This window comes from Nycticebus coucang, chromosome 11 (assembly GCF_027406575.1).
Source record: "Nycticebus coucang isolate mNycCou1 chromosome 11, mNycCou1.pri, whole genome shotgun sequence".
NCBI lineage: Eukaryota > Metazoa > Chordata > Mammalia > Primates > Lorisidae > Nycticebus > Nycticebus coucang.
The window spans coordinates 119,486,136-119,494,272 of NC_069790.1; positions in this window are offsets into that span (position 1 = coordinate 119,486,136).

Here is an 8,137-nt window from a genome sequence, read left to right on the forward strand (position 1 = left end):
TATACCATTTCACATATGGTACAGTAACCTTACAACAGGTGGTCCCTGCCATCCTTTACATACATGTTATGTTATATATGTTAGAATCCCCACAATACCCCAACTGTTGGTTGTGCACACAGCAAACATTTTTTCCCAGTCTGTCTTTTGTCTTAACATTTTTCATAGTAAGTGTTGCTCATTAGGCATTTTTAAGTTAGAGTGTTACTTATATACAGTATAGTGCACTGATTTTAAATTTACAGTTTTGACAAGTGCAAACACCTATGTCATCCATACACCCCCATCAAGTTCATCACTGAAGAAAGTTCCTCATGCTCCTTCCCAATCTGTGAGTCTGATAAATCCATGCATCTGTGTTCTGCCACTGTAGATTATTTTTGTCTTTTTCATATAAATGGAATCATACATATACCCTCCTCTGTCTGGCTTCTTTTGGTCAGCATGCTGTTTTTGAGCTTTAGTCACGCTGTTGTATCTTTCAGTATTTCAGTGCTTTCTATTTCTCAGTAATACATATTTCATTTCATGCAATGACATGTTTAATATGAATTCACTTTTACAGGCTTGGCGCTTGTAGCACAGTGGTTATGGCACCAGCCCCATACACTGAAGGTGGCGGGTTCAGACCCGGCCTGGGCCAGTTAAACAACTGCAACAAAAAATAGCCGAGCATTGTGGCAGGCACCTGTAGTCCCAGCTGTTTGGGAGGCTGAGGCAAGAGAATCGCTTGAGCCCAAGAGTTTGAGGTTGCTGTGAGCTGTGATGCCACGGCACTCTACCGAAAGCGACATAGTAGTGAGACTCTGTCTTAAAACAACAAAAAAATTACTTTTATAATTGTGTATATTCTGGGATACTCCAAGATTACCAACTATATATTTGCACATTAATACCAAATATTCTATAATCAGCTGAAAAATTTTGTTATAAACAATAGGAATTGTTTCAAAAAACAATATTAGATTTTGAGCAAAATTTTTTGTATTTTCTTCAATAAATGGTTATTCTTTAAAAAAAACCTTTTTGTATGTTGTTTTTTCATTTCTAATTTTACTTCATTGTGATTTTAAAGAGCAGTCTGAATAAAATAGCTTATTTGGAATTTGTTGTAATACGCCTTATAGCCAATTTTTGTAAATAGTCCATATATACTTGAAAAGAACATAAAATCTCTAATTGTTTTGGATAAAACTAATTAAATATGCTTTTCAGAATTTGTGTATCCTTGCTACAAATTCTTATTTGTTTTATGAATGGGGGTGCAGAAAATTTAAATTTTTTTCCTTGTAATTCTATTGTTTTTTTGCTTTATGTATTTTAGGCCATGTTGTTAGGAACACTGTACCTTTTTTTTCATAATATTGCGACCCTTTTTATCCTAGTAATGCTTTTTGCATTAAAGCCTATTTTTTCCAATAGTATTAATGCTCCAGCTTTCTTTTGGTTACTGTTAGTTGGTATATCTCCCTTCCCCCTCCACTTAATTATTTATTTTGAACTATTTTATGTTCTTAAGTTTTAGGTATATCTCTTGTTAACAGCATGTGACAGGATGTCAGGCATTTTGCCCTTGTCTGGGAATCAAGGCTAAGGCTTAAAGCTGTGATCAAAAGATGTCAGGTCCCCACAGTCACATACCCACAGTGCTTACCAGGAGGCATGACCTCCGGACTGGCCAGCCACCAACAGTCCTCTCAATCCCCAGCCCCACATACACAGAAAAAGAAGGCTGTGAGAGAGGGGCAAGAAGAGAGAGAGAGTGCTGACCATTCTTTCTCTTTTGGCCATGCGAGAGGGGCTTGGTCTCCTTTAGTGGAGCCTGGGACTCTGGCTCACGGTCCTCTTCAGTCTCCCTGTCCACTGGAGGGAGGAAGAGGCCTTTGATGTGTGTCCCCTGAAATGTGTGGACATGCCACAAAATATATCGGACATACCAGTTTTTAGTGTAGATTTTTGAAGGAATGGCTCATCAGAGTAGGGTTTAAGGCATCACAGGTAGGGTTGCTCCTGCCCTTTCCAGTTCCTCTCCAGCCAGATGGAGCCATGTGAAACTCTAGCAGCTTCCCTGCTTCCTTGCAAAGGAGCACAGAGGTGAGGGAGGAAGGGGCAGGGGCCCTGAGGCTACCCACAGGGCCATATGCCACAGAATGGGATGCCTAGACCTGAGAAAGAGTGAGGGGCAACAATTTCCAGCACTTCTCTGGGTGTCTCAGTGTCAGAGGTCAGGGTGATGCTGGGCATTGATTGCCTCACTCACCAGGATACCACCATTCCAGAGTGGCTGTAGTCACAGGTGGAACCAAGCTGGACCAAGGCGCTCCATCAGCAGCTGAGACGTGAGCACATCCTCTCTACCTCCTTTTTTGTTTGTTTGTTTTTTTATTGTAAATATATATATATACATACATATATATATATGAGCAGAGTCTCACTATGTCACCAGCAGTAGAGTGCCCCCTCCAACTCCTGGGCTTAGGCGATTCTCTTGGCTCAGCCTCCCAAGTAACTGGGACTACAGGTGCCCGCCACAACTCTCGGCTATTTTTGTTTATTTATTTATTTTTTGGTTTTTGGCCGGGGCTGGGTTTGAACCCGCCACCTCCGGCATATGGGACTGGCTCCCTACTCCTTGAGCCATAGGCACCGCCCTCGGCTATTTTTTATTGCAGTTTGGCCAGGGCCGGGTTTGAAACCACCACCCTCGGTAAATGGGGCCAGTGCCCTATCCACAGGCGCCACCCTTTAATGAATATTTTAAACATGTATGTTTTAGTCACAAACTCTAAATGTAATTGATATCTCTGCCCTTCTTTTGAAATCATCAGGGCCAGAGAATGATTTCATTTAGATCATACTTCATTCCTTTTACATGTTACTGTTCACTAATATTTTAGTTACACTGTGTTTTGTATCCCTCCAATTTATTTTTGTTATTGCTTTATAAAGTCAATCTAGGTAAATATTTACCCACGTTTAGTGTTTTCTTGTTTATTTTCTCCTCATTATTCTTTCTTACATCCTTTTCCTACTGGGTTCAAGTTTCTTCTCCTCAGAATATAGTCCTTAGTAGTTTTTTAACATTGAGGGTCTATGAATGAAATATCTCAATTTTTATTTTCTAAAAACGTATTTATTTGCCTTTGCTGTTATGTGATAGTTGATCGTGGTATGTAAAATTTAGGTTGACAGTTATTCTCCTTAACCATTTTGTAGGTCTTAGTCCATTGTCTTCTCATCTGTTTTTTTTTTTTTTTCTTTTTGAGTCAAAGTCTTACTTTGTCACCTCGGTACGGTGCCATGATGTCACAGCTCATAGCAACCTCAAACTCCTTGTCTCAAGCAATCCTCTTGCCTCAGCCTCCTGAGTAGCTGGGACTATAGGCATCTGCCACAAGTTCTGGCTATTTTTTTGGAGATGGGGTTTTGCTCTTGCTCAGGCTGGTCTCCAACTCTTGAGCTCAAGTAGTCCACCCACCTCAGCCTCCCAGAGTGCTGGGATTACAGGCATGAGCCACCGTGACCCACCTGTGACCTCTGTTTTGTATTAAGGAAGAGCCTATTGTCAATCTCATAGTTTTCCTTTGATGCTAATCTGTGGTTTTTTTCTCTAGTTGCTTTTAGGATTTCCTCTTTGTTCTTGGATCCTGTAGTTTTATCATAATATTTTTACATGTGGCTTTACCTTTACTTACCTTACTCAGGACTTATGGCTCTTAAACTTGAGGATTTATGTCTTTCATCAGTTCTTAAAAATTGTTGGCCATCTCTTAAAAAATACTTTTCTCCTAATTTCCTAATAATCTCTTTATCGATGAGAATATCTGATTGAATAGATGTCTGATAAGAATTCCTAGTCTACACTTTTAATATGTTTCAGTCAATTATTTCCTCTCTGTCCTTTATTCTAGGTACTTTTGCTATCTACCTTTGATTTAACTAATTCTTCTAAGCAGTATCTAGTTCTGTTTAACCAGTCCATTTTTAAAATTTCAATTACTGTATATTTTATATTTCTAGAAATTCTGTTGAGAAATTTCCTTCTCAAGTATTACTTTTCTTTCAAAGCATCTTGACTTTTCTCAGGGTTTGGTAGTTACTATTTATTAGGCTTTTCTTCATGATGCTTCTTCCACTTCCTACCCTTTATTAGTTTTATACATTATAAAAATACTCATCGTCTCTTTTGGATTAACTTTACATAAATTCAAGTTCTTGGACTTTAACCCTGCTGTTTGTATTCTCACTAATGGTGAATTTTTCCTTGTGGGTTTGGCAGTGTGTGACTGTGAGTTTACATTGTGCAGGAATTGTGGTATAGATTGTGGGATGGTTCCTCCTGTTCTGTTTTTGAGTTTGCTTCAGCCAGAAACCTCAAGTGCTATCACTGGCGAGGTCCATGTTTTATGTCAATTTATCAGCTTAGTGGATAATATAAATTTGAATCCCAAACTTGCATGAGGTACTACCTGTGGTTTTGAATTCTCAAGGAAGATATCACCCCTCCATCACCGTTACCCAGAGCCCACCTGAGATAGATAAGATGTCTGCTGCCTGTGGCTGCTCACATCTTCATTTAAGAACTTACAAGTCAGCTACAAGGAGTACAGCTAACTGACAGCTCCAACAGTGAATGCCTCCTGGAAATGCCTTGGTTTTTATGATCTTCTTGGGAGTCCCAGCCAAAGACAGTGTCTGGAGTCCTAGGGCCTGGTCATTTTTACCCAAGACAGGGTTCCTCTAATGGGCAATATTTGTTCTTGAAACCCTTGTTGAGTTGTCTTGGAACTTTGTCAGACCTGTCCTCCTGCTCAGTTCCTCCTTCCACAACCTGCTTTCTTACCTCTTTTCTTTCACAGGTATTGGACCTGCCTTATGGCCCGAGACTTGCCTGCAAAATCCTGCTTCCTCCTCTTTTATTTTCCACAGGCATTATTACTCAGTAATACACTTCCAACTTTGTTTCAGTGGATCCAACTGCTTCCCAGAGGATCCAACTAATGCATCATCTTTTGGTGATGGTATGCATTTTCTCCATGTATTTCCTGAAGATGAGAACTTCAAGGGGGCTTCGTGTGGCAGGGGAAGTTTTCACCTCTGTGGGCCTAACGTTTACATACCCTTCTCTTCACCCCACCCTGGGTTGGCACATCAGTGACTCGTGTTTACAATTTGGCTGTACAGTTTTGGCCTCATTTTGGGCATATTAGGGTTTCCTTTTATGTCATTCTATCTGAACTCTGTATTTAAAATTATGTTTATTAGGTCCCGTTTGGAATTTGTAGACATTTATATCCAGTGTCCAAGTCATACAATGTGCAGTCTTTGCATTTATTATGCAAAACTTGATGAAAATTTTAATAAAAAATTATTTATGTGTACATGTGAGGTCTGACAATTAAGTTTGCAAACCTGCCGCTGTGTGCATACATGGTAGCACTGTACAAGCAATTCCATGAGGTTTCATAACGTTGGTATATCAGTTTCTCATAGCTGTATTCATGGTGACATGTGGTGGCGTCTTGCTAAGTGGCATTCATTATTGTTGCATGTTTTTGTGTGCCATCTTGAGAATGTTGGAGTTCAAATTAGAGCAACAAACATTAAATTCTTGTTAAACTTGGGAACGGTGGAAATAAAATCAGGGACATGTTAGTCTAAATTTATGGGGATAATGCCATAAAAATAGCAGTGTACAAATGGATTAAATGTTTTTCTGAGGGGAGAGAAAGCATCACTGATAAAGAGAGGTCAGGGTGGACAGTAACAAGCAGAACTGACAAAACATTGCAAAAATGCATTGAAATGTGTAGCAAAATCATTGGCTGTGAGAATCACGGCAGACCAAGTAAACACTGATAGAGGAAGTTAGGAAAAATTTTAATGAACATCTTGGCAGTAGAAAGGTGTGTGCAAAATGTTCCCAAGGAGCTCACAATAAACAGAAGCAAAGGAGAGTTGAAGTTTGCTGAGACCTTTAGGAGAGGCAAGATGATGTTTTGGGCCATGTTATCACTAGTGATGAAAGATGGATGTACCAATATGACTCTGAAACAAAGTGTCAAAGTACACAATGGAAGTAAGCCAATTCTTCATGACCAAAAATTTCTGCCAGTCCAAGTGTCAAAATGTTGCTAACCCTTTTTGATAGCAGAGGAATTATTAATTATGAATATGTGCTAACTGGACAAACAGTTAACCAAGTCTACTATTTGGAAGTGCTGAAAAGGGTGTTTGTAAAAGTTAGATAAAAACAACCTGAATTTTTCACCAACAATTCATGGCTCTTGTTTCACAACAATGCACCAGCTCACATAGTACTCTCTGAGGGAGTTTTTAGCCAGTAAACAAATAACCATATTGGGACACACCCCCTACTGACCTGATCTAGCCCCCAATGACTTTTTTGTCTGAAGATAAGGAAATACTAGAAGGAAAACATTTTGATGACATTCAGGACATCAAGGGTAATATTATAACAGCTCTGATGGCCATTTCAGAAAGAGTTCCAGAACTGCTTTAAAGGGTGGATTAGGCACTGGTGTCTGTGCACAGCTTCCCAAGTTGAGCACTTGGAAGGAGACCATAGTGATATTCATCAATGAGGTATGTAACACTTTTTCTAAAACGAGTTCATGAACTTAATTGTCAGATCTTATATTTCATGTTTAAACTGTGTTTTTATTTTATTTATTTATTTATTTTTTGAGACAGAATCTCACTTTGTTGCCCCTGGTGGAGTGCTATGGCATCACAGCTAACAGCAACATCCAGTTCCTGGGTTTAGGCGATTCTCTTGCCTCAGCCTACAGAGTAGCTGGGACTACAGGCACCCGCGACAATGCCCAGCTAGGCTATTTTTTTGTTGTTGCAGTTTGGCTGGGGCCGGGTTTGAACCCACTACCGTCAGTATATGGGACCAGCGCTTTACCTACTGAGCCACAGGCACCGCCAACAACTGGCTATTTTTAGAGACAGGGTCTGGCTCTTGCTCAGGCTGGTCTTGAACTGGTAAGCTCGGGCAATCCACCTGCCTCAGCCTCCCAGAGTGCTAGGATTAAAGGTGTGAGCCACCGCACCTGGCCTTAGACTGTGCTTTTAATTATTTTTAAATAATCAGTATAAATTGTACAATGCTCTTGGTTAAAAGGAACTTGACAATTATGCCAAAATCAGGAACTTCACTTTCTAGGTGTCAAGAATAAAGGCCTCTTTATGATTTCTAAGCCTATTGTCTCATTTTAAACAGACTGCTGCAGGGGCAGCAGATCAGGGTTCCTGTTTAGTCTGTGGGATGGCAGTGACCCCTCATTCCATAGTTCTCATCTGGTCTCCCTAATAACATCAACCCCCCCCACCACCACCACACACACTTGCTCCTCCCCATGGTGACTGGGACCAAAGCCAGAGATCAAGGCATCCTCTATTTAGGGAACCATGGTTAGGGGTCTGGCCATGACATTCAACAGTCTTGTGTGCAGAGTGTGTGGATAAGAGGAGTGTGAAGGCACAAGAGAGGACGAGAAGGGGTGGGGGAAGAGTTTCCTTGAGCTGGCAAATGCCAGAGGATGCCCCGCTTGGCTTCCAAGCTGGACACCCGTCCCCTGGGGAAGGTATATAAGAAGTATTGATGAGAGGTAAGGGACAGAGAGAAGTGTGGCATCATCCTCCTATGGGAGATCTACACTCCGCTCTTCTTCATGTCCCATTCTTGTGGCAAAATTAAGGTCGCTTGTACATTTTCATTTCCTTAAAAAGGATCAAAATGAGAAAGACTGAAAGCATGAGCTAAAATTAAAATGTTAACATTATCTTAACTCTGACTGGTAGAAATAGGGGTGTTAGCCTGGCTCAATCAGTATCCGATGGACTTTTCTCTGGGACCTGGATCACAGGCATTGCCCATCATTTCCTCACCTCCTGCCTAGCCAAGAAAAAGATGCAAGGAGAAAATATCCCAAATCCATTTTTCTTTGATATGCCACAATTCTATTCCCAGATCTTCCTGTCTTCACGTATCTTCATTTATAAAACTAAATGACATAAACCATGTTTATATTCTGCTACAAATATCTTTGATTTTGGATTCTCTTTCCAAATATCAGTTTATTACCACAAAAATAAACTTCTCTGGAAT